The 26375-nt window shown below is 50.1% G+C and overlaps 1 protein-coding gene across 2 annotated transcripts in view; it reads right to left on the bottom strand.

The window, feature by feature from the left end:
* SPARC (secreted protein acidic and cysteine rich) overlaps positions 1-11616 on the bottom strand; it is a 28701-nt gene extending 17085 nt beyond the window's left edge. Inside the window, exon 1 of one of the 2 annotated variants that reach the window (XM_085617670.1) lies at positions 11460-11616. The gene's annotated coding sequence lies outside the window, so the exon portion shown is untranslated. Of the gene's footprint in view, positions 1-7882; positions 7966-11459 lie in introns of those variants that run through there. The other variant, XM_085617671.1, reaches the window with a different exon arrangement.
* Positions 11617-26375: the final 14759 nt, after the last annotated feature.

The raw sequence follows: 26375 nt of genomic DNA, 5'->3' as shown, positions 1-26375 counted from the left end.
TCTGCAGCTCCTGAGAAGGATAGATTGGTATCGCTAGTCGACCCCTATTCCTATTTCATGGAAACACTCATGCAACTGTCTAGTATATCAGTCAACAGAGAGAGTAAAGTTGTGTTGGTCTACAAATGTTAGATTACAGTTTATGGGACAAAAATCTATTTCTTATTAGAAATAATAATCACTTCAAGTTCTGAGAGTCAATGAAAGTCAATAGAGCCCGTGCGAGTGGCAAACTGCGCTCAGAAATACATGAATGGCACCCAGAGAGACAATGTGCTCCGAGAAGTGGCACTCACACCCAAGGCGCTAGTCTGTGTTCCAAAGAGTGATCCTCAGAACCAATCAGTAAGACTTGAGCTCTTCAAAAACAAGTGAAGAGCTGGTAGGAGCAATGACGTGGATTTGATCGCAGGCTTGAAGGAGAGGACATTCAAAGCTTTCCAAGACTGGTTTTGTATCATATTAGAATCTATATCCCGCTAGCAGCTCTTTTCTAAAATGCTAGCCTGGGGGAACAGTGTGGCAGGCACTGGGGGCTGGCTGTCAGGGGCTAATATACTTTTCCACCAGAGAGATTATTGGTCTTGAGTCCTCAAACACTGCAGATCATGCTGCAAGGCTTCCGAGAACATGGATTATTTGCCTTGGAAGTGCCAAGGGCTGCCACTTATGTAAATGTCTCTGAAGTTTCCTCTACCAGTGAGTGGGCAAACAGAAGAGGCCGCTCCTCGCATCGCCCTGCTGAACACATACCGTGTGTGAAGCCTGCTCTCCTCTGGCTTGCAAAGTTTGCACATCTGGAGGCCAGGGAGGGTAGTTCTGGACAGGACACAGAGGCGGCCTGTCGGTGATGAGAACTTTTCTGTCCTTTAACTTAAGGTGCAGTGCCTGTTGTGAGAGGTCTGTCCATCTCTTTGAATAGAAAGACACCCGTTCTGGTCTAGAAGGCACTAAAACCAAAGAAGTGTTTTGGGAAGGATTGCACCACAGCAGCGCCCGGTCGCGCCTCCGAGCCCCCATTACCCTAGGAGGAATCTTGGTAGCTTCATCCAACTGTGGCACTGCCTGTTCTTAACACTGCTGCATTCCCCCAAAATACTGCAAGAATCCAACAGAACGGATATCACAGCCCTGCGACCCCAGACGCCAGATCAGAGAGAGATCAGAGCTGCGGTAGGTAACTCCCATCCACAAACCTGGGCGATTGACTCCCTTAATCTAACCACAATCTCCATAATAGTAAAAGGCTGTGACATTTCACATCCAGGAGAGGCTGGGGACCCCCCCTCTCACAGCAAGGTGATGCCTATGAAAGGAAGAGCCAGTCACATGTCAGTTTTACCCGGTGCACCTGGTTGAACGCCTTGCTACATATGCCACCGATAGAAGAATCGCTTCCGTTGTCAGTATCTGACATTGGCTCCAGACATGTAGTCTATCACTAGGGCGCGGCGTGTGTATATAGAGCATCAAACTGTTGATAAGCATGGCACATCTCTGCACATTGATGCACTGTATGATGCTGATCGCTTCACCATGTGTAAACACCTCCTTCCTTGTGGCATAGGCTGCCTTACCCAGGGTATTCTGTCCTCAATGTTCCAAAATATTTGTAAAAACGGTACTAACTTACTGATTTGACGAGTTGTGGCAGGTCTCCTCAGAGAAGAGGCAGAGTAAATATGAAATGAAAATGTACAAGAGCTAATTTCGCACTGGCACATTTGCTAACAGGCCCTGCTTGCAAAAATGTAAATAAATTTAAAAAATCACAAACATGACCAATCACAAGAATACATTTTAAAAAATAAAAACACAATTTGGCCTGCGAGCCCTAGCACTGAAGTGGACTACTTTCTAGATGTGCACGTGTGCAAGAGCACAATGCTGTCACTGACAGCGAACACAGTCAATGGCTGAAGTGGACTGACCCACTTTCCCAATGATGTAGAATCTGGTGGGGGGGGATGCGAAATGTGAATGACACTTGATTAGGGAGTGTGCTTGCTTGTATTGCATTTTTATAATGATTTTTGGGAAAACGTGTGGGTGAAGAGACAGCTAAGGAAGTCTTTAGGGCAGACCTAAAAAGGACTTACCCAAGAGCATACTAAGCAGAAGCAGAGACCGCGAGAGGGGTTTAGACACATAGAAGCATAACTAATACTTTGCCCCTAAGTCTCCATGCCTTTCAGCCTCTCGAAAAAAGCAAACAGGCAATAAAAACTGAAAAGCAGGAAACGTCAATGTTGATTTGTTCCCTGACATGACCCAATTTAGTGCAGAGGGTAGAGGGAGAGGGAACAGTCCCAGCTTCTGTTACCGACACTTTCCCATGCCATACAGACCAGATGTTCTGCAGTGGATTTGTCAACATTTTATTCCCGTCATGGAGAAAAACAGCTGCCGGAAATTTGATTTGGCAAGTGGACCCTGGAGCAAACCACCTGGGGCTCTAGGGAGAGGGAAAGGGAAGCCGCACCACAAGGGTGGAAATTTACTGCTGAGAAGAGAGCTGTTGGACATTAGCTTGGCAAAGGGTAGATTCATAATGACTTGTCGGATATGCCTTCAATAAAGGAAAGTAGAGAGAAGTGAGGTGAACTCTGATCCTAAAGGGCACACACATGTCCGGTGTCAGAAGGGAGAGGCTCGTGATGCAGGGCAGTCACCGGGGGTGGGGGGCTGGGGTGCAAGAGGCATTTACGCTGCAGACCCCACTCTTCTTCATCAACATTTATTCATAGATTGTTTTATTGGCAAGAAAATATGCTATATGTGTTAATAATGAGACAGGTTGTATGGCCAGTCGAGCGGATGGTGTCCAACACCTTGCTTTCTCTTTTCCAGTAGTACATTTTTAGGTCAAGCCTACCAGACAGTGCAGCTCTCCGGTTGCAAAAGACCTATTGTAAGTTTACCAGATCTTATGCCTGCTCATTGCTTAATGTTGGTTGGATTGATGGTCACTCTAATTTGCTTGCTTCTTATTCAATGGCGTGCCTTATCCATCTTGTGCCTATCCCTTCCCTGGAACACACCCTCTTTACTTGTATCCTTTCACTCACTTTTAAGGAACTACTTATTTTTTGCGTAAGTACTCCACAAGAGTGCATGTGTTTTTCAGCTGTTTCCCTAATGTGCTACTTTCTCCAACCTACACTCACTTTGCTCTGTATCGCCCATGCGCTTCTTTCTCCACGTTGCTCTCGCTTGCCCCTTGCTTCTTCACTTCAGCTCCATGTTGCTTTCTCTGTCTCTCTCTCTCTCGCTCTCTCTCTTTCCCCTGTGTTGTTTTCTCCCCACTATGCTCGATATTGTTCTCTCTCACAGGCTGCATCTCCCAACATCCTCCAGGTTGCTTCCCCACCCTCGTTGTTTCTTCCGCCCCCGTCCTCTGTGTTGCCTTTCTGCCATCCGATCTCTGTATTCCATCCCCGACCCTTCTTGTTGCCTCAGCCCCTGTGCCCTCCTTGTTGCTCAACCCACCAACATCCTCTGTGTTGCTTCTCCCAACAGCTTTGGAAAAAAAAATGTTGTTCCACTTTTTGTTTTGTTTATTGATCAATAAGATGAAAAAAAGTGCCTGTGTAATTTTTATAGGCACGTGCTTACATACAGAAACATGCATGCTCCTACAAAATAATGTGGTTGCAGTGGCTGCCTCAAAGTGCCTTTTTTTCTCTTCAGACATGCTGCACAGCATCAAGGTAGGTGTAGAGCATCAGATAAAAACATTTGGCAAAGTCAATAGTTCTCAAAGGTAAGATCTATTGGCTTTGTCAATGCTTGTTTAAAATACTTAGAAACAGGCACTGTTTATCGTACCTGGCCAAAACAGAAGAAGTGTCCTGAGGGCCCCACATTAATTTGTTGCCTCAGTCCTCACACTAACTTTTGAGAAGCCTGCTGTTTGTTGTGCTGTGTCATGACGTTGCTTGTTTAGGCTCACACCCCCATAAGGCCACTTGAGAGCCCATCTCACACATGGTCTGTTTTTGCACAGCTCAGCGGAAGCTCAGTTCCCGGGTAGAACACAGCTTGGTTAGTACAGGCAATACCATTAGCCCAAGAAGTGAGTATCAGACACCATACTGACATGTTCACACTTCCGGTCAATGGGTGACTTGAAGCACTTCTGGGTCATTGTGTCTGTTCAAACCTGAGCTCTTGGCTCAGTAAAGGCAAGAAGCATCCAGCTCAGTGGACTTAAGGGCATTTATGTCTTTCAACTGCAAATTACACCAGCATTAGGTGCTGCAGCATAATTTGTGGAACACCATTCTCTGTACAGTCAACAAAACTTTGGGATTTTTTGCGAGCCAAGATACTGAATACAAGACCATCGAGTTCAAGAAGGAAGTACCTGAGGACTGAGTTATCCAGAGATAATGGCACAGAAGCAAGCTAGCATGCAGGCGTTACTAAATGAACCAGCATTCAAGGTCAGATCAGAGCACCCACACTGGGGTGCTCCTGAAAGTCACACCCCTACCACACCACCATGGCTGGCTGTAACCAGTCCAGGCCACGTACAACAATTACATACTCTTGGCTCCCAATGCAGCACTCGATCTACCAACCTGTAACCAAAACAAATCAGAGCATGCTTCTAAAAAAAGGTTTAAAACCTGTAAAACAATTGTACCAGTACGACTGCCATTGTTTCTTCGTTCCTGATGCAACTTTTTATCCCGGCTATCTGTAAACAAATTATATCAAAGCATGCTTCCAACCCAGGTTTTGAAACAACAGAACAATCCTCCAACAGAGAGAGGGGCACACAAGTATCTACAGAACCAAGGACCCGCCTACATTAACCACCACCTGAACTTCCACCAACCATCGAGAAGACCACACTCCGCCTCCCTCTCACTTGCCCATACTTCCCACATCTACCGAAGGAGAATGGAGGACACTCCTTCTCCCACATCACAGAAAGACCTGGAACAGCCTCCGAACGAACTCCAGACCCTCATCTCTCTTCCAGAATTCTGAAGGACCCTGAAGACCTGGCTGTTCGAATAAGTCACCAGGACATGCAAGCATCTGGATACCCTATCGGGTGATTAGCCACGCTTTATAAATCCTAATTGATTGCTTGATAGACCATCCAGCCTGCAGTAGAGAACATATTCATCCAGGCAGTCACCATTAAGCAACCTAAACCATATACCTCAAGTCCAATGAAGTCACTCACAGATTGTGCAGAGATCTGCCACATAACGGCTGCACCTTAGATGACTCTAACACAGTCTGCGTCTGAATGTCCTGCTCCCGCCCTTCTGCAAGCATCATTATTTTATTTGTGCAGCAATGTCCTGCACTATGGATGATTGTAATAAAGGACATCAAGGAGGATATTTGTCCCTTTTTTGTGCCTAAAACCTACAAGATCCATAGAATAGTTGTCTTAAATCGCTCTAATCAGCATAGAGGTGGGATTGAAGGATCAGCAGTCACCCAAAACCTCTAGTGCAACGTGCAGGTATTCAAAACCGCCCAAAAATGTAAACTATGTGCAGGCTACCTCTCGCACCCCTTTCTCCAGCTCACTGTTGTGCACTGTGACCCAAGACAGGAGAAAAGCACCAATCTCCTCGCTCATGCGCAACACCAAAACGCTTCCAGCACAGGTCGCATTGATAGCACGCCACCCATCAACCTAGCGCTCACCCCCAGTGTGGCTTGCTAGCCATATGATAAAATTGCTCAGCGCCTCACAACAGAGTACAAAACACTATACAAATGTAATTACAATTGCAATTATTCTGCATCTTGGTGGTAATGACTGGGTAGGCATGCCAACACGTCATGGGTTGCCAAGGATGCCAAGTTGTTTCCAGTGGTAGTCCTACACAGTCAGAAAGATCTGAGGGCAGGCTTCTTGATCCTCAGCCAGCCTTGAACTTGTATTTGGGGAAGTGAATTCAGAAAGTTCCAAAATGATGTGGGAGGCAGGGGAGGGGCTGTTTGAAAGGTATGCCACATCACATCTTGAAACAAGAAGACATGAGCCATATGGACGGTGCACATAATTCTAGGCTGGTCATAGATATGTTATAAACTCTTTGGTCTCCCTAAATGTTATGTCATTTGTATAGTGCACAACTCACCCTGGAGGGTGTCTTAGTGCTGAGTTCTTCTGGCTTTGCCAGATGACAGCCATCTTTATAATCAAATACTTTTTTTGCGAGCAATCACTCCCTCGTGCAAGCAGACCTCTACCATCTTATTTCAGTTGTAAATTAGTCCCTCATGCATCCCAACGAAGGCAGACTGTCACATCCAAATAAAAACAGTGTGACTAAAATAATCCTTTAGTGGTTAACCCAGGAAACGATTGACTGTGTCTCCAGTCAATGACTGAAGGCTTTGAAGCAAAACAAGCCAATGACTGAAGGAGGCTAACCCCAAACTTCTTAAAGTAGGTATAGAAAGCAACTAGTTGTTCTGGCTCCCCGTGCAGAAGAGATGCCAATTCAAGCTGCTGAGCCACGCACACAAGGCTTTACACAACCAAAGTCCCGACTACATTAACCACCACCTGAACTTCCACTAACCGTCGAGAAGACTACGCTCCGCCTCCCTCTCACCTGCCCATACTCCCCACATCTACCGAAGCAGAAGTGGAGGACGCTCCTTCTCCAACATCGCAGCAAATACCTGGAACAGCCTCCACACGCACCTCCGGACCATCACCTCACTTCCGGAATTCCGAAGCACCCTCAAGACAAGGCTGTTCGAATAAGTCTCGGGTCCTGCAAGCGCCTGGATACCCTATCGGGTTATTAGCCGCGCTTTATAAATCCTGATTGATTGATTGAACAATCACCATAAACGTGAACCCTAAATGTGCCGTTCTAATTTTCATTGTTTTCCTCTGGTCTCTACTGGAGTTCGGAGAAAGCCGCCCCAGTGAAAGCGCAGGGACTTATTGAAGGGGTTTTGCTCTTACCTTTCACAAGCGCATAGCATCACAGCCAGGACTGTGCTCTCTGTGCACAGTACCAGAAACCCTGCAGCAGCGGGGCAAGCCGCTGCCGAGCCTTTAAGGAATTCCCTGCAGGCCACAGGCTCTGAGCACAAGTGCTTTGCACACGTGACTCTCCGTTCACACTACAATGCTGCTCTTTATCATGTAAACACAAAAAAAGTTATCATGAGCATAAACTATCGAACGAAAATCAAAACACCAATCACATATAAAGGGTCTATTTTCTCGTTCCATAGTCGAGATTGTTTTGGAATAGACATGGGGCTCTGAATCTTTATTGATACCCTGCGATGTGGCGCACTTCCGGAGGGCCGCGGATCCCTCAGTGGGCACAGCCAGCTGGGCCCGAGCTGTAGTCAACTGCCCGGAGTCGCTTGTCAGGGCAGATATGAAGACCTCTCTTCGCAAACGTGGAGGCACGAGGGCTGGGGCATCTACAAATCGACTGTGTGTTAATAAACTCCCGGGTATATATTCAGCTTTATTTTGTCCTAGCTTCTCCACTGCTCCACACTTACAATTCAAAATTCCGCTGCAAGCCCAACTTCACCCCCTCCGCTCACTGGTGCTGCCCTAGCCCTGCATTCCTAACATTGTATACATTGCTGACCCCCTGTCCTGCCTCTATCCAATCAGAAGCGAGGAACTTTGCCTGGCAAACCAGGTTATAGTATCCCGACTCACTCTCTTCAGAGCACCTCTGTCCCCTGAAACAGGCTGGAGTCCGTGGGTGTGGGGGAGGCGTATGGAGGCCCGTGAGCACCCCCGCCACGCAGACTTCAGCGGCAGGTGAGCTGCAGGTCTGGACACGGGGAGCAGCGTGCCTCCCTCCCCGAGGGCACACGCATGGCCTCCGGGGACAGAGGGGACGCGCTGCATACCCACCTGGACCGCCGCCCCCTCTTCTCCGCCAGCAGCTGCCGGCTCCGGCTTGTTGTTTCAGCTGCTGTCGCTCTGTGTGTCTCCCTCTAACAAGCAACTCATGACACCCTCTTTCTTAGTCTCTCAATGGCCTTCCAATCGAGGGTGTGGTGCTCCTCTCCCTGCCCTATCCTGTCCCCTCCGTCGTTCTCACTCTCCCTGCCCCTGTCTCTCTCTCTCTCTCTCCACCCTCTCCTCGGTGTCTGGAAGGTTGTTCACGGAATGTCTGCCCTGTTTACAGAGAGCGCTGCTCTTGGAATGTCCCATCTGAGGTGCCGGGACACCCGGTGTAGGACGTCCCTCGTCGTCTGTGTGCAGGGGGCGTGGAGCATGGACCGGCTCGTCTGGGATACCAGAGCAGTGGGTAAGGAATGTCTGACCTGTGTGTGCGCAGCACTGAACGAGGAATGTCTGACCGTGTGTACCCAGCCCTGAACAAGGAATGTCTGGCCATGTGGGCTCAGCACGGTACATGGACTATCTGTAAATATGTGCCCAGCAGCGCTGAGCATGGGCCGTCTGACTGAGTGTGCTCACTGCGCAGCACTGAACGAGGAATGTCTGACCGTGTGTGCCCAGCGCTGAACGTGGAATGTCTGACCATGTGTGCTCAGCGCTGAACATGGATTGTGCGATCTCATGTGCTCAGCAGCATCACACATGGAATGTCTGCCCATGTATGCTCAACATTGAACATGGAATGTTGGACCATATGGGCTCAGCAGTGAGGATGGCCCGATTTCCTGCACTGCGAGCATTTGCAATCCAAACTCGAATCTGGAGGGAATCCTCAGTGTGACATGTATGTCAGCTGGCATGCAAACTCTGGGTTTCTTCAGTGAATCAGCAACAGTGCGCTGGGGTGTCTGGTTCATGACAAATAAAGCCAAGCCAACATGTGTCGTTGTCCATGAAGGGGACAACACGGCCTTTTACAGGTCAAAGAAAGCGATCCTGACATCTTTTAATGTAAAAAAAAACACTTGGAAAGAAAAAAGAAAGAAAGAAAGAAAGAAAGAAAGAAAGAAAGAAAGAAAGAAAGAAAGAAAGAAAGAAAGAAAGAAAGAAAGAGTCAGAAAAACATTAAAAGAGGAAGAAGAGATAACAATGTATGTGAAACAAAAAAGAGGAAACGATGCAAAATCTAAAAGAAAACAAAGGGCCTTTACTAATAAAGGAGATACAAGAAGTAAGGTTTCAGAGAGGAGAGTGAGAGGCAATGGGAGAGTGATGGTAAACTCAACTGTTGGGATTATTAAAGAAGAAAAGCAAAGACCGGTGCAGAGTGAAAGAACAGAGTTGAGCAAACAGGGGCGCAGTGTTGGACGCAGCTGACTGCGGACACAGAACAGGGCCCCAGTTTGCGGATCTTGACAGGAGCCGAGTGCCGTCGGCAGAGGGCTGGGGCGCCGCTGACCTCTCTGTTACTTCTGGAAGGATGCTGGGAGAAGAGGCCATGGGACAAAAGCTGCTGGCAGAGAGCCGAGGCAGGCTGAGCTGAAAGGGCTGGCAGCAGAGAGCATTCCTGAGGGTGGGGGTGTAAGAAGAGATCCCTCCGCACAGAGAGTCACGGGGAGGGGCCTGCAGGAGTGATGGAAAATCTGATCTCCCCCGGCTCCTTCCCTCCCCCCTTTTCTGCCTATGTGGCAAACAATACGTGCATCCTTAACCCTTTCACGGGCACCCGCTTCCAGTACTGCCCATTCCTGCAGAGCAGTGCCAGCGTGCACTATCGAATGTCACCACAGTCAACGGGTCAACATCAGCACCAGCAGAAAGGCAGGCATGAATCACACAATAATGCTCCATGCTGTGCTGGGCTCTGCTATGGAATAGGCTTGAATCCAGACATCCCCACGAGCGCCTGGGAGCTTCGGCAATACAGCTGCAGAGCCCTCTCTGGGTCAGGAAAGACCCCCCCCCCCCCCCTCGCCTCCCCTAACGCCCTCCTCGTCCTGGCCGTAGAGGCTTCCCTGCAAAACATCCAAAACTGGTCCAGAGAAGTGTAACGTCACGGATGCATGTCAGTTCCTCTTCCCTCCAGCCCGAGGCCAAAAGATGCGCAGACCGAGAGCCGCACAGATCACTCCTCACAGATCCCGAAGATCAAAGAGATCTTATGAAGAGCAAAACAAACGCAAACGCTTCCGCAGCTCAACGAATGGCCTAAAAAGGTGCACACATGACGAAGAACCCCACAAAACACATATCCAGAGACAGCTAGGGATGTACAACTCAATACACAATCAAAACCGTCACCCCAAAAGCTAAAAAATGCGCTAAAAACGTTATGAAGCACCTCAAAATTGAAACAACTACTCAGAGCACAGATCTCTCCGCCACATCCAAGCATGCGCGCAGGTATTCGACGGTCGATAAAGTCGAATGCATTTCTTCGAATCCTGACAAAACTTAAGAGCCGGAGATCCGCACACCTCTCCTCAGAGAGCGTCTGAATGTTACACCTCTCTCCGGAGCCCCCGGCCCCTCACCGGGCTCCGCCTGTATCCTGGGACCCTGTCCCTGTCAAAGAATCCATGGGACGTGGAAAGATCCTGGGCCCCGTAAAGCCTTTGTGTTTTATTGTATCAGCTTCAACGAAAAACACAGAAGTTCACCACAAACCCTTCTTTCAGCGAGCAGTGCCGCAGGCGGAGGGCGGTTAATGCAGTTTATGCCAGTCTTTGATGTGCCTTTAGTGGGGCAGCTGCGTCGCCTCGTTAAACGTTGACTTTACTACCCCCACACTCCTAGACAACACAGCTCACATCCTGAAATACAGTACAGCTCGTTTTAAAACACCCCACACCTCACCCCAAAGAAGAGAACTGGCGCCTAGAAGGTAAAGGCGCAGCCACACGCCGAATAGCTCAGCACTCACAATGAAGTAGCTTAGGCTGAGCTCGGAAACACCAGGGGTTCGAGAGGAATCCACACACACACCAGAAAGGGGCCCCTGAGACCAGCGGCATCGGGGGCCCCTAGGGCCAGCGGCATGGGGGGGGGGCGTGAGACCAGGACAGACGGGGCCCTGAGACTAGAAAGACAGGAGCTCCTGGGATCAGGAGTCGACAAAAGTTCTATGAACAGGGGCAGGCAGGGGTTACTACACCAGGATCAGGCAGGGCACCTGCGAGCGACAACGAGTTTGGAGCGACTTCTGAGACCAGAGCCAGGCAGGGGTCGCAGGGACCGTGAGATCAGGGGCAGGCACTGATCGCAGGGTCCTTGAGAGCAGGAACAGGCAGGTGTCCCAGGGCAGGTAGAGGTCGCAGGGACCCAGTCGAGACCAGGGACAGGCAACGGCCGTAAGCGCCGAGAGAGTGGTGGCAGGGTCCTTTACACCAGGAACACACAGGCGCCCCAGAGTCCATAACAGAGGCCTTACTCCAGGGACCATAAGTGAGGGGGGACTTCTAGGCTAGGGCCGGGCTTCAGAAGACAAGCAGGGCGCCGACGTTGAACCATAGCGCCAGGCAGGGGGTGGGGGTGGGGACACAGTGCCCGACTGACCGGGGCTCCACAACGGCTCTGCACCTACCTCGGCTGCGGATCCAGGCAGTAGAGACAGCTCCAGGCTCTGTGAAGGTCTGAAGGAATCTGAGAGCTACGGGGGCCGGCTCGAGGATGGCAAGCAGGGCTGGGATGGGCTACGGGCGCCTATGCAAATCACAGCCCCCGAGCTCTTTCCTTGGTGGGCCGTCCTCCGCCCTCCCTCGCCCCATCCCACAAACTTGCTTCACCTCGCATCCTGCCTGCAGATATTCTGACGTCAGGCCCTGTCGTCACCAGCACGGAGCCCCGGCCATGACGTAGTGCCATGGGCCCCAAGACAAGCAAGGAAAATATACTCTTATGTATTTATGGCTCGATAGTAACCCGAACCCTATGATTTAGGCTTCTTTGCACACTTGTGTTTGGTAAGACATTTAAAACTTGCCAAGATAGCAGGAACTATGTCACAAAAATAGACCTAGAAAACAAAACACAGCACTGCCCAGAAAATAGCTTGGAAATGCAAAATAAAACAATGCTCTTATATATCACTAGATGTATACAATATATTTATCGGCAATGCTTGGCTGATATGTCATGTCAGGGTATTGGGGTACTTATTTAGCAGTTCTATACAGTGCAATTGTGTCTTTACAGTTACTTCTTAATAACTTCTGGAATAAGGGTGTATGTGTTACATGGAGTTCACCTAACTATAGTCTATTAAATGTGCAAAATCCTACCACTCGAAGAGAAACTTGAAACAAATGAAGTGCAAGTCAATAGCCGTTGAAGCCCACGTCCAGAATCAGATGTGCAGTGTGCTGCAAAGAAGAAACAATGCTACAGGCCAGGGATCATTAGCGGCAGACAATGCTCCACCCCTCTCAACTCCAGAGACTCCTTGACCGTGGAGTTCAAGGGACCATTCTCACTAGGAACTCACTGATATTTCTGAGTGAGAGCTTTTTTTTCAGACAGAACATCTCAGAAGCAGAAAGAGGTAAACATTGCTCACTTTTTCCGAGCAGTGCATTCTGAAAATAAAGCAATATCTCAGAGAACTATCGGGTGAAGTGAATTCATCTTACATACTGCACGCTCTGCACTGCGCCAGCAAAGCCCATCCTGATACAGCCCCAAGGGTTGCATAAATTACATCACAGGCCGTTTGACCATCAGGTACAAGGATTGACTCTTTGCCCCTCCATTAGGCCCTTAGTAGTCTGATATTCGCCACTGAGAAGGTAGGGAAATGGCAAAGAGTGAATGCAACAAAAAGTATACAGGCCTCTTGGAGCTCTGCCTACCTTCTGTCTCTGTGACTATCTAAACAGCCCCTAAATCCACACGCAGAAAGGCCACAGCATAGTTTGTCAAAGGGCAAGCCAGAGGAAGCTGCTGCCAGCCCAGCCTTTCTCCCTATGATCAATCAATCAATCAATCAGTGACACTTATAAAGCGCGCTACATACCCGTAGGGTCTCAAGGCGCTGGGGGGGGGGGGGGTGCCGCTACTGCTCGAATAGCCAGGTCTTCAGCTTCTTCCTGAAGGAGAGGTGGTCTTGGGTCAGGCGCAGGTCGGTCGGGAGGGAGTTCCAGGTCTTGGCGGCCAGGTAGGAGAAGGACCTTCCTCCTGTAGTCGCTCTTCGGATGCGGGGGACGGCGGCGAGGGCGTGGTTGGCTGATCGGAGGTGGCGCGTGGGAGCGTAGAAGTTGACTCGGCTGTTGAGGTAGCTCGGGCCTTGGTCGTGTAGGGCTTTGTGTGCGTGGGTGAGGAGGCGGAAGGTGATTCTCTTGTTGACGGGGAGCCAGTGAAGGTCTCTCAGATGTCCGGAGATGTGGCTGGATCGTGGGATGTCGAGGATGAGTCTGGCTGAGGCGTTCTGGATCCGCTGGAGTCTCTTCTGGAGCTTGGCGGTGGTACCGGCGTAGAGGGCGTTACCGTAGTCCAGTCGGCTGGTGACGAGGGCCTGGGTGACGGTCTTCCTGGTCTCTGTGGGGATCCACCAGAAGATCTTCCGAAGTATGCGTAGGATGTTGAAGCACGCCGAGGAGACGTTGTTGACCTGCCTGGTCATGGAGAGGGAGGAGTCCAGGATGAAGCCCAGGTTGCGTGCATGGTCTGTCGGTTTGGGTGCGGTGCCCAGGGCGGGAGGCCACCAGGAGTCGTCCCAGGCGGAGGGTGAGGAGCCCAGGATGAGAACCTCCGTCTTGTCCGAGTTCAGTTTCAGGCGGCTGGTCGTCATCCACTCGGCTACCTCTTTCATCCCTTCGTGCAGGTTGGCTCTGGCGGCGGCGGGGTCGTTGGTCAGGGAGAGGATCAGCTGGGTGTCGTCGGCGTAGGAGATTATGCTGAGGTTGTGTTTGCGTACGATGGCCGCGAGGGGGCTCATGTAGACGTTGAAGAGGGTGGGGCTCAGAGATGATCCTTGGGGGACGCCGCAGATGACTTCGGAGGCCTCTGATTTGTACGGTGGTAGGCGGACTCTCTGTGTTCTTCCGTCGAGGAAGGAGATGATCCATTCCAGCGCCTTGTCCTTGATTCCGATGTTGCTGAGGCGCCGTACTAGGGTGCGGTGGCAGACCGTGTCGAATGCCGCGGAGAGGTCTAGGAGGATGAGGGCCGCTGTTTCTCCATTGTCCATCAGGGCTCGGATGTCATCGGTGGCGGCGATGAGGGCGGTCTCTGTGCTGTGTTTGGCTCGGAAGCCGGACTGTGAGGGGTCGAGGGATCCGTTCGTCTCGAGGAAGGCGGCCATCTGCTTGTTGACGGTCTTCTCGATGACTTTGGCTGGAAACGGGAGAAGCGAGATGGGGCGGTAATTCTTGAGGTCGGTGGGGTCCGCTGTTGGTTTCTTGAGTAGAGCGCTGAGTTCGGCGTGTTTCCAGCTCTCGGGGAAGATGGTGGTGTCGAAGGATGTGTTGATGATGTCTCGCAGGTGGGGTGCGATGACAGCGTCGGCCTTGTTGAAGACGTGGTGAGGGCAGGGGTCGGTCGGTGATCCGGAGTGGATGGAGTTCATCGTGCGGGTGGTGTCTTCGGTGCTGATCGGGGTCCAGGCGTGGAGGGTGGTGGTGGGTGGGGGTGGTTGGTCGGTCATGGTGTGCGTTGGTTGGTTGTTGAAGCTACTGTGTATGTCCGTGATCTTGTTGTGGAAGTATGAGGCGAGGGAGTTGCAGAGGTCTTGCGATGGGGTGATGTCGTTGTTTCCTGCGCTGGGGTTGGAGAGCTCTTTCACGATGTTGAAGAGTTCCTTGCCGTTGTGTGCGTTGTTGTCCAACCGGTCCTTGAATGCTGTTTTCTTGGCGGCGTGGATCAGCTGGTGGTGTTTCCGGGTGGCAAGTTTGTAGGAGGTCCTGTTGTCCGGTGTCGGTTCCCTTTTCCAGACTTTCTCGAGGGCTCGGAGGTTCTTCTTGGAGCACTTGAGTTCGTCGGTGAACCATGGGGCCTTCTTGCTGCCGGGTCTGCTAGGCGGGGTCCTCAGCGGGGCGAGCTCGTCCGCGCAGTTGCTGATCCACTTCGTGAGGTTGTCGGCGGCCTGGCTGGGGTTCGCTGAGCTGGCAGGAGGGTGCTGGCTCAGGGAGGTGGCGAGCTGGTCTGCTGTGATCTTGTTCCAACTTCTGCGGGCGGCTTGTTGCTGGTGTTGGTGGGTCGTCGTTCTCTTGAAGGTGAAGTGGACGCAGCTGTGGTCCGTCCATTGAAGCTCTGTGGCGTGGCTGAAGACGATGTCTGTGCTGGATGAGAAGACGGCGTCGAGTGTGTGTCCGGCGAGGTGGGTGGGGGTGGACACCAGTTGCTTGAGTCCCAGGTTGGCGAGGTTGTCGAGCAGGGTGCTGGTGTTGTGGTCGTTGTTGTTCTCCAGATGGAAGTTGAGGTATCTCAGGAGGATGTAGTCAGCGGAGGGGAGGGCATGCGGGCTGACGAAGTCGGCGATGTCCTCGCTGAATTGCGTGCGTGGTCCAGGGGGTCGGTAGATCAGGGTGCCTCTGAGGGTGGTGTTCGGGTTGGTGTGGATCTGGAAGTGCAGGTGTTCGGCGCTGGTCAGGGTGTTGTCGGTGCTGGTCGTGAGACGGATGGCGTTCCTGTGGATGATGGCGATGCCTCCTCCCATCTGGTTGGCGTTTCGGTCCCTCCGGACGATCTTGTAGCCCTCTGGGATAGCGATGGCGATGTCGGGAGCTGAAGAGGCATTCATCCAGGTCTCCGTGAGGAAGGCAACGTCAGGGGCTGTGGCGTCTAGGAGGTTCCAGAGTTCGATGGCGTGTCTGTGGACGGAGCGGGTGTTGAGTTGGATACACTTGAGGTGGGTGCTGCTGGTGTTCGACTTGGCGGGTGCTGGTGTGAGGCTGGTCTGGGTGCAGGAGAACTTGCAGGCGTGGCAGCTGAAAGGTCCGTGGGTGCATCGTGGTGTGGCTTGGTGGCAATCTGGGAGTCGGCCGGTGTTGAGAGCGATGAGGGTGGCGGCGGAGTACGTCAGGCGGGTAGGTCGAGGTCTTCGTGGGCCAGGGGTCCTGGCGCTGGACGCGATCCGGTCGCGGACGGGCGCAGACGGGCTTACCTTTGGCGCACCTTCGGCGCTCAATCGGCGCACCCGCTGCGCGTGGCCGCTGCGCGTTCGCACGGTCGCCATTTAAGGCGAAGTGCGCGGGTGGGCGGAGCAGCTGAGAGGCGGGAGCGGGGAGGGTTACAGAAGGCAAAGGGGGCGGGGACAGGCGGCGGTGGCGGGAGCAGGGAGGGTTTACAGAAGGCAAAACGGGGCGGAAAGCAAACACGGGGAAAATTAAATAACAACAGAACAGGCAAAAATACGATAAACAAGGGAAAAAAAGAGAGTTAGACCAAGCAGGCACAGATTCACGTCAAGACAAGGGCAAAAACAACTGCAGCGGCGGCAGCCGGCGGACGAGGCAGCAGCGAGGCAGAGGGCAGGCAAGGGGCACACGCAGCAGCTGGTGGCCGTGCGGCGCGGGGGTGTCCCACAAGTGGGTCACACTCACCTGCGTCGCACGGTCGCCATTTAAGGCCAAGTGCGCGGGTGGGCGGAGCAGCTGGGAGGCGGGAGCGGGGAGGGTTACAGAAGGCAAAAGGGGCGGGGACAGGCGGCGGTGGCGGGAGCGGGGAGGGTTACAGAAGGCAAAGGGGGCGGGGACAGGCGGCGGTGGCGGGAGCGGGGAGGGTTTACAGAAGGCAAAACGGGGCGGAAAGCAAACACGGGGAAAATGAAATAACAACAGAACAGGCAAAAATACGATAAACAAGGGAAAAAAAGAGAGTTAGACCAAGCAGGCACAGATTCACGTCAAGACAAGGGCAAAAACAACTGCAGCGGCGGCAGCCGGCGGACGAGGCAGCAGCGAGGCAGAGGGCAGGCAAGGGGCACACGCAGCAGCTGGTGGCCGTGCGGCGCGGGGGTGTCCCACAAGTGATGCCCAGGGAATTTGGAAATAGGTGATCCCAGGGCATCTGTCACTGTGGTGCTGCAACTACATGAGGTCATGTTGGAATACTAAGATGACGGCCATGGACCAGGGTGTTCCAGTAGAGCAGTTCTAGGACATTGCAAGACTGTAATCTGGATGTGGCAAGGGGACAATTTAGAGTGATGAATACGCTGAGGTTGCCAGATCAGATGTTCTCATGAGAATATAGCGGGAAAGGATTTCACTGAGATATATGGCCTGTTAATTCAGTTTAATTCCAGGGTCAATAGTTCATTTAGGTTCTTGTTCTCGACAGTTAGCCAACCAGCCTAGTGCCATTAGTGGAAGGTGGTTGTAACTCTGGGATCACCAACCTTTCACACATGACTGATATCACGTATTACTGACAGACTCCTTTCTGGCACCCTGCTAATTATCTAAATAAACTGCCACTGAATTCACCATCTCCTGGGAAATACAGAAGTGTATAAAAAACATTTCTGACAATGTCCTAATCAGTTGTGCATTTCCCCTTCTGATCAAGGAATTGGAAGCAGACAAGAGGGATTTTTACAAGGAAGTACCCCTTGGTGTAGCACATCCCAGTTCTTCTCATCAACGTTTGGAACATTTTGTGGGGGAACGATGTTTCAAAAGATAGACCCTAACTCATTTCACACACTAAGGTTTCACGAAACAGGAAGGTACTGGGGTCAATATTACTAAGATCTTTTCTATCAAAGTGGTCCCTCCTGGCTGAATCATCAGGCTCTTTCTGGAAATAGGTATTGCGCTTGTCAAAGTCTTTCGGTGCACTCTGGGTGACAGAGAATCTCCTTTCCTTTTGGAAATTGGCCAAGACCTTTTAACCCGGTCACGCCATGTGACCAGAGTGTGGTCCAGTGGTGTATACCTCTGGGTGGAAGCGCCCTATCAAGTGATAACGACAATGATATTGGCAGCGTATTCCAGTTGCAGATACATTGAGATGATGTATAGAAGTTTTCTTGGCGGTGGAAATTAAAGTCGTAACTCATGGCTTAACCTTAGATGTAAGCACGAATTGCACATGCTTTGAGACATTCTGCAACCTCATCTTATGGTGATTTTAGAGTGTTAAGCAATCAACCTATAATGGTCATAATATGGGATGTTTTACATGTTTTCTAGCCACCAACCTCCTCTTGCATTTCCACAAAACGATATCTTTCTTGTGTTGTTGTTGAAGTTCTATCTCAGTCTACTTTGATCTCATTGCCAAAATGCAATGTCCTTATCCAAAGTATGTCAATCAAGAGCTCCAATTGGCCCATCCATTCTGTTACTGGGCCTCAGGCTCTAGATGGGAAAGTCCATCAGCGATAATATGCTTCTTTTCTGGGCGGGAATTGATAACATCCAACAAGCTTGGCACTGATTTGCTGCATGACTTTTGTTTTTTAGCTATAAAAGAATTTGATGGTCCGTAACTACTTCAAAATGGTGTTTGTTGTTCTCTGGATAGCGGAAACAATGAGTACAACATTGTTAATGGGCAGTAATAATGTATATATCTTTACATTCTGTGACATGCACATATTTACAGGCTGCATCCCGCAATCTCAAATGCACCTGTAATTGCAATTGTTTATACACTTGTTTGTTGTACTAGAGGCACAAAGCAGACAGCTTTTACTATGGCAGGGAAAGCTTCCGGGGTACACGGGTTGGAAAAGAATAACTTCAGTTGGTGACGTGTTGGGAAGTTTGTGGTGAAATTGTATAGGTTAGATTGCCTTCCGTTTTTATTCGTCTCCAGGTATTTTCTTCCAGATCTTTGGATCTGGAGGGTTCTGAAATTCGATAATTATTATGTCTGGTTCATTTGTTGCATAGTCAGCGTCTGAGATTCGGTGCTAGTAGCTAAATATTTTTGCCTTTTTGATGGTGGCTTTTATATTCTGGAAGAAAAAGGGACTACAAATTTGATATTACTGGTGTAAGAGTCTTACCACGAACCTCTTATGTATTTTTAGGGATTTTACTTCAGGTGGAACCTGCCATTCCCATATGGGAACTAATTGATGTAAAATACTTGTTTGTGATAAGGTTGTCAAGAACAGTTGTCAGATGGAAGGAGAACTGGTTAACTGTTGATACTAGGTTAATAGCTGAGGAAGTTAGTAGTTGAGAGGTGAAGCATGATTGGTTGAGTTTCCTCCATCATCTGACAGGTATTATGCACTGTTGCGAGGCTGGCAGGTTTCATTGAGGATGAGTGGGAAAGTTGAGTAGGATCACATGATGGTCAGTCCAGGTGACAGGATAGTTCTGAGCCACTGAGAAGATGTTAGAAAGAGTAAATGTGATATTAAGTGCATGTCCTGCTGCATTCTGTATGTCCAAAAACGAACTTAAAAAAATTCCATGAAGCCTTTTGTTACCAAGGAGCTGCTGACTAGTCGCCCTGGACACTGCCATTTGTTGGATGGTAGCGGAGAGGGGTGGGACTACAATCACTGTTGTGAGAGGTGAGGTCTACCCGTTTATCTGTCCCTGATTACGCCTTCACTTGGGCTGATGTCAGAGGTACACTTCTTTGTGCCTCCATTTTGGGTGATCCGTGTTGGAGACAGCCCTAGTGCTACCTGCTTTGAGAAGTATCACATTACACAAAGTCTGTGCATGGAGAGCAAACCGTTTCTACAGTTTGGGACAGTGAATCCACAGCACCTGTCTAGAAGCTGTGTATAAAAGTGGGACCTCAAACCACCTTGCTTTGTTCCATTTCTAAGTCCTTCATGACCAGGGAAATCAGTGCTCTACAGAGTACTCAAATTACTACTGTGCAACCAGGGCTGGTCTCTGTCTAACATTCAGTCTCCCATAGGTGAGGGGGGCATTACCTGATGTCTGCACTTTCTGCTGGAGGAACTGTGGATCTGACCTGAAGCATCTAGAAGCCTGCCTACCTGCTGAGAGAGGAAAGGAGTCTATATGGCCTAGCAGGGGGTGATTCTATCCAGGAGAAGAGGGGCCCAGAATGTCCCTGGTGGCTGTGAGTTATCTAATGAGATCTGACTCATGAGAATGAGCTAGGAAGGACCCATGTGTCAAGTGGGTCCTCTTCTTCTCTCATCCCAGTTCCTGGGGGGAACCACGACTAGTGTGATCATTGGAGGCCATTCGGGGCTGCAGCTGTGTGATCACTGTAGTCCCCACAGTAGCTGCAACTACAGTGATAATTGAAGGGCCCAGACGGGGGCTGCGACTACCATGATCTATGTAAGCCCGGTCAGGGCCTTACCTACCTATGGCCCAATTGGGCACACAACTGCTGTGACCACTGTTAGCTGGATCTGGGATAGGAATGTCCTTGTCCTAAACGGGTCCATATCACCCCATCCGAGACCATCATAGTCGGGTCTGTATGCACGCAAATACTGCAGACTCAAAAGACTCAGTCTGCATGCACAGAGTTTCCACTGCAGGCCAGTGAATATACAGCTCACCACTGCCCCTCCTGTAGATGTGCTGGAGAGCGGTCCAAGCCTGCAAGTGACAAATGAGGATGTGAAGGTGCCATCTCAGTATATCAAGATTAAACACTGAGTGCATATTTGACTGTCTATGTTAGAAATTGGATTTCTGGTTGGCTAGGGCATGCGCCTAAGCCAGGCAGAAACAACCACTCTAGTCAGTGTAAGGAAGTTACACACTGAAGATAACCGCTGCTCACCCCCTTGGTAGCTTGGCAGAGCAGTCAGACTTATCCCAGATGCAGTGTGTAAAACATTTGCACAACACACTCACCCAGCAGCGTCACACTAGGCACACCACAAAAGAAACTCCACACAAGCTTATGTAAAAATAAACTTTGTATTAACCATAAAAAACATTAGAACACCATCACATATTTACATTGTGCCACCAGGCACTAGTCATGACTTCACAGGTATGATATACACCAATAGGCCACTCGGGCCACTGTCATAACATTACATACATCACAAAGCCAATCGGGCCACTGTCATGACCATTACAGTTGGGGATAACCAATAACTATTGGTAGAAACTGAACTTAGCATGAAGCATTAGGCATAAGCATCACATAAGTCACAAATCACTTTGTCTCAGATGAGCCCATAGGAACATATGTCCCCCCAGATACATTTGTGCCCCCTAATGATATCCAGCACCAACATTTAGTGCACCATAAGGCAATATGTAACAGTAGGGCCTTAAACAGCCACAGTTTGGGGAAAACCATGTGATTACATGAATGACCCTACCCTCCTCGTGATAATATATGGTGCATGTGAGAAGTTGGCCTGGCATATGCTGGTCACTAGTTATACTGGCCACCTTGCACCAGTCCAATTCGACTCTTATGGTAGATAGGTTTAAGACAACCTTTTAAAGAAAACTATCCTAGTGGTAGCTGTGGAGAGCAGCCTTCAGGCTAAGTCTCTGAGGAATGTAAAGTAGGTTGTGTTACCTTATAATCTATTGAATTTCCAAATGAAAGGACACCACACAGGTATATATATCAAATATATCTGTATTTATTACTAGACACACTCTACTAATCTCTTTATGAGATTAGAAGTCAGGAACATATGCAAATATCAACGTTTCACAATCAGTTAAGCACCATTATGGCTGGGGCCCTAGGGGCGTACCAGACCATATACTAACAAAGAGGTTTAATAAAGTCGACTTGCAAGGGGACAAGGCCTAGGGCCTGGAGAATCGCTGGGGCTTCACTAATCCACCCAAGGCAGGTAAGTAAGAAACCCACGGGAGAAGCGGGCAGTGTGAGAACACAGCCGTGGGTTCCGTATTGATTTCAATGGAGCAAGTCGCGGTTGGATTTTTAAAGTTTTAGGGTACTTCGAGAGAGTCTACAAGCAAGCCACTTACAAGGTAAGTACTTCGAGGGCCAACACACACAGGAGCACCGGAGTGCACGAGTTACCTCACCCAGGGTAGCCGGGTGCATAGGTGTCTTTTGGTGTCGGGTCGCGTCGTCGTTTTCTATGGGAGCCACAGAAGATTTTCTGCTTGGGAAGACTGAAGAAGTGTCCGGTGGAATCCAAGGCTGGATTCAAGATGAAGAAGACCCGAAAGCAGAAGGAACAGTGTTCACAGTCACTTGCCAGTGACCCGGGGCCAGGAAGATGGATGCCCACGGAAGTCGGGTGATTTCAGGTGATCAAGGGTGTTTTGACTCTTCAGCCACGAGGTCCAGGTAGTGTCAAGGACAACCAGAAGCTGGATTCGGAGTGTCCCACAAAGTTTGCAGCTTACTGAGGTGTCGGCAACCGGATTGGAGGCAACAAGCCTTGGCAACAGCAAGTCTTGTGGAAAATGAAGAAAGTCAGCGGTGCAGACCAGCAAGATCTGAGGGACTCACCCAGCAAAAGTAAGTGAGGGCAGGCCTGGAGCAACCAGAGGAGCCCTTTGGTTTGATGAGAAAGTATTCAGGGGACCCACAAGCCTACAGGCAAGAGATCGTGAAGATGCCTCATGAGGATTCACTTAACAGGAGCCCACGATCACTCAGGTTGAGGTAGGCCTGTGATATTCAGTGAAAATTTTGCTGGAGGCTTGGACCACATGTGATCCAATGCACAAGTTTGTAGAACGTCGTGAAGGGATTGCACTCGAAAATAGTGCACAGTACCTGGGTATTGCTGTTCCTCGTCACTCGTGGGGTCCACTCGCCTCAGCTCTGCTGGGGACTCACAATGACCATTAAGAAGTCAGGAAATCTACTTCTGGGGCTGCAGGGACTTCGGACTTCAGCGGGAGTGGGAAAGTTTGCGACCGTTGATTAGAGGTTTTGGTGCCTGCCAAGCAGGGGAGTCACTCCTTGACTCCAAGGGAGATTCTTCTGTCTTCCAAAGGTAGTGGAACATCAAAGGGCCAGGATTCTTCTTGTAAAGCGTCCTCCAGGGATATCCAGTTTGCAATGGCAAGGGTTCCCTATCTTATACTAATAGAAAGGGAGGGACAAGCCTTATGACCACTCCTCTGGGAGGGTCAGGGTAGGGGGTGGTTACACCCACTTCCCTTTGTCCAGTTTCGTGCCGGAGCAGGGACAGGTAGACCCTGAACCGGTTTGAGCTGGCATATGCACAGAGGAGCCTACTGCTCCCCCAGTGCAGGACTTCAAAGGACTCTAGGAGTGCACCCACCCAGCCCCAATACACTAAATCCTGTCTGGAAGGTGGTGACACCTCCCTGTGGCAGGATTCCTATTGTTGGGCCTCCTCCACTGCGAGTTTCAGTCAGCAGCAGGAGGGCAGCCCAGTGTCTGTGCTGGTGGCATCCATTTTGTGATGCCAGGGCTCTTTCAGATTTCTACAGTGTTTCACCAGTGGGTACATGTTGTCCCCTCTAGAAGGGTGGGATCATATTCCCATACTGGTGTGGGGGTATGATTCCAAGTTGTTTGACACCAAACACGACATGTTTTGATGCAGTCATTCCAAAGTTAGCACTTACCGCTAGGTTATAATGCACTTAAGAGTATATGGTTTAACCACATCCACAAACAGCCACAGAGAATAGACTCTGCCAGCTGCAGAGGGGTCCTGCTCATGCAGAGGCACCCCCTCACATTGTAAACCAAACACCCTGCCCTCAGGATTGATAGGGCCTGCCTTAGGGGTGACTGATAGGTTTATATGTGTGTGTATGGTGAGATATAGGAACCTATACCTCAGTGAGGAGTGCTAACACTACCTCACCCAGGCTGCAGTAGCAGGCCTGTGGTGTCAGATTTAGTCTGCTTCCCAGGGGTGGCATAATAAATGCTTCAGCCCCTGGTAGGCCCGTGAAGTACCTATGCCCTTGGTACCTAGGCTACCATATACTAGGGGCTCATAAGGTACCACAGTATCCAATCACTAGTGCATCTAATATGCACTCCAAGTTGTTTAGAGAGAACAGAGAGACTGGGGCCCTGATTAGCAGGGACCCAGCCAGACTTTAGCCAGAAACCAGTGTTCTCATCAGAAAAAAAGTGGGGGCAACATAAGTGCAGATCCTACTCTCCTACAGTGCAGCTCCCATGTGCTCCTATAACACTCTATCGGACAATCCCATATGAACCCAGAGGCACCAGAATCCCTGCAGACCTCTCAGGGGGATTACAGTAATTCCCCCTCTGTTAGGAGGGGTCCTTGTAACTTTTTAGTGTGACCCCTCAGGTTGCGGCATCCGTGGCAGTCCGCCTCACCAGACGGTTCAAGCACCCCCCCTCCCAAGGTAGGCTATTGCGGGGTGGGGGACACCCCTTCACACAACCATGGGCAGCTAGCTGCGAGGAGCGCAGTGAATCCTTTAAGACCACTCGGGTCTTGAATCTACACACCGGGACAGACCCTCATCCCCGCTGCCATTTACGCACTGGCTCTAAGCTCTCACCTGCCCAAAGCCGCAGTAAGCAGTTTTGCACTCCAGCACTCCCACTCCGAGTGTGGCCGGTGGGAGTCTACGAGGCTCAGAATCCTTCGGGCACGCTGCAGTGGGCGGTCCCGGGGCTTCAGCGGCTTCCATTGCCAGGAAAGGCATGGAGGTTCGGAGCATGCTTGCTTCGGCGGCTGGGCGAGATTGCCGAAGGCCTCCTCTCCACCTGGGCCCTGGCCCCAAATACACCACTGGGGGGCGGAGTCATCATTGTGGAAGGCATGCACAGCCCAATTCAGGTGCAGGTGCTACTCCTCCCACCACTCCAAATGCAGACCAGGCCTTTTCAGCCTTGCGCTGACTCATCCAGACTCTCTGGAGCCACTGCGCCTCCCAGCCCCTGCCACTCCAAGTCTAGACAGTCAATACACAACAGACAGACACAAAGACACATAGCATTAAGAAATGCCTACTTCTAAACGTGGCATTTCTAAAATAGTGATAATAAATCCGTGAACACCAATACGCAGCATTTATCACCACTATTCCAAATATACCAAACTTGTTCATACTACCCCTCTCATGTCAGGAATTACCACTGAAGCACATATCAGGGAATCCCCAATTCATACGTAAGAGAGGGCAGCCTCATAGCAGTGAGAAACCAAATAGGCTGTTTGTCACTACCAGGACATGCCACACAGTTAAGGCACATGTCCTACCTTTTAGCTACACCACACCCTGCCCATAGGGCCAGCTATGGCCTTCCTTAGGGTTACTGATATGTAGTAAAAGGGAAGTTGTAGACGTGGCATCAATTTTTTTGCACCATGTCACAGTGGCAGTAAACTGCGCGCGTAGGCCCTGCAGTGGCAGAGGCCTGAGACAGGTTTGAAAAGCTACTTTGGTGGGCAGCGCAAGCAGCGCTGCAAGCTCACCAGTAGCATTTAATTTACTGGCCCTGGGTATATGGGATACCACTGTACAATGGACTGATAGGTAAATTAAATAAGCCAAACAGGTGTAGACCAATCTTACAAAGTTTACCATAGAGAGCACATGCACTTTAGCACTGAACAGCAGTGATAATGGGCCAGATGTACGACCGCAAGATTTAGCGACTCGCAATTTGCGCCAAATTGCGACTCGAAAATTGCGAGTCGCTAAATTCAATGGACCAACACAACCATTCCACAAAAAGCGACTCGCAAATGACTCGCAATGCAAAATTACGATGATGCTAATCGCGACACGCTAAATGATCGCAGATTGCGTACGCGGTTGAAAGCATGCATTTTGCATGCGCAATTAGCGTCCGCGGTTGAAAGCATGCATTTTGCATGCACAATTAGCAAACGCAGTTGAAAGCATACATTTTGCATGTGCAAATCAATTTGCTACTGATTTTGCGCATGCAAAATGGTCGTACATCTGGCCCAAAGTGCCCAGAGTCATAAAACCACCAACAACATGTCAGAAAATATACCGGAGGAAGGCAAAAAGTTCTGGGATGAGCGTGAAAAAAGGGCCAAATCCAATAGTCTACAAGAAAATGCTGCATGTGCATTTCATTCACACTATATACTGATTTCCCAGAGAGGGGAACCCAGAGGATTGTGGGCCACTTGGCCACCTTAGAATGGAGTAGCAGTGAGGGATCAGGTAGAGTGTAGCACCACAAACACGAGTCACACTCAGAGAGAATTATATGTGTAACTCAGCGCATTGCGTATCATTTTCTACAACTGTATGATTAAAACTACTTTCTTTCTTTGAAAAGGTAATGGGCAATGGCAGGACATTGGAGTTATTGTGTCTGTTGGTAGATTTTTGAGTTCTGAGCTCAAGCACCACACACTACCTACCTTTATGAGAAGCCTGTCACCCTCACTACCCGGAGAGTCAAGTGCAGAAGGGGTTGTACTTGGCCCAGTTTGCAGAACCATTGAACGATGGGCTCCAGAACACCAGCATCAAACAATTCCAAACCCCGCAGTTGGGGCCTAGTAGCCTCTGTCTGTCCTGTGCCCTCTGAACAGGGTCTGACACAGAACAGCCTTTTGTATACTGTGGAAGCTGACAGAAGTGGGAGGTACTTGATGTACTGTCAGAGTAAGTCTGGATCTGGGGCCTGTGAAACAGCG

Source organism: Triturus cristatus, chromosome 7 (genome assembly GCF_964204655.1).
Source record: "Triturus cristatus chromosome 7, aTriCri1.1, whole genome shotgun sequence".
Classification (NCBI taxonomy): domain Eukaryota; kingdom Metazoa; phylum Chordata; class Amphibia; order Caudata; family Salamandridae; genus Triturus; species Triturus cristatus.
The sequence above is the reverse complement of the archived record's forward strand: the minus strand, read 5'-3'. Positions and strand labels throughout refer to the sequence as shown.